This window comes from Triticum dicoccoides, chromosome 4A (assembly GCF_002162155.2).
Source record: "Triticum dicoccoides isolate Atlit2015 ecotype Zavitan chromosome 4A, WEW_v2.0, whole genome shotgun sequence".
NCBI classification, from domain to species: Eukaryota; Viridiplantae; Streptophyta; class Magnoliopsida; order Poales; family Poaceae; genus Triticum; species Triticum dicoccoides.
The window spans coordinates 653,963,966-653,964,864 of NC_041386.1; the positions used below are offsets into that span (position 1 = coordinate 653,963,966).

The following is an 899-nucleotide window of genomic DNA, read 5'->3' on the forward strand; positions in this document are numbered from 1 at the left end:
TTGTCGTAGTTTTCATAAGATAATGGTATACAATTAAATTTTAACTTATATTTGAATCTCATGTTCACATGTAAATTTTAAATGCTAGCACACGGTGAGCATGAATCAAAGAATTTCCTTCACATGTGATTGAATGTGGGACAAAAATGTGTTTATATAAATTGGTAATAAATTACGCTGCCGTAGCAGCGATTTTCTGCTGCCCTGGCAGCAATTTTTTACAATTTTTCAAAACACTAGTAATGGTGTCCGGACAATGCGCGACGCTAGAGAAGATTTATCTTATTACTATCATTACACACAGATATCTGGTGGCGTTTGTCCACACGGCCACTGTTGAGCTCAAAGGTATGATGAGCCTTTCGTTAAAAGAGCAAAGGGCGTAGAGCCTCCATTGAAAGAAGGTGATATCGTCTATGGATGCCACGACTACAGCGATCTGGCACGAGTAGATTTCATTAGTAGGCCGGCAGGTTGAGAAAACGACTCCATAGTCAAGCTAGAGAGCAATGACTGGGAAGTGGTTGGCCGGCGACATCACAACTTTTGAGAAGCGCTGGCTTATCATGAGCCCCCTACTGGTGGTATCGCCGTCGTCCTGGGCGACATTCTTGTGAAGCACGGCAGCAAGCTCTGGTAGGTTGGTCTCGTCGCCAGACAGGGCGTTCACTAGGGAGCATTGGCCATCGTGGCACAAGAGGAAGATCATGTTGTCGCCGGCACTGTAGCAGTAGGCGTCCTCCAAATATTTCTGATAAACAATATTATTTCGAAAAAGGACGCTTTATTACTTAAAAGATTTAAGCATTACACCCGACCTCTGCATTACTAAAATGCACACAGAAAAATAAGGTCTTCTCACACAAATGAAAAACAAAAAGGCGAAATACAAAAACATG

The 899-nt window shown here is 42.5% G+C and overlaps 1 pseudogene; it reads right to left on the reverse strand.

Moving 5' to 3' along the window:
• Nucleotides 1–499: 499 nt before the first annotated feature.
• LOC119283978 overlaps nt 500–899 on the reverse strand; it is a 67,654-nt pseudogene continuing 67,254 nt past the window's right edge.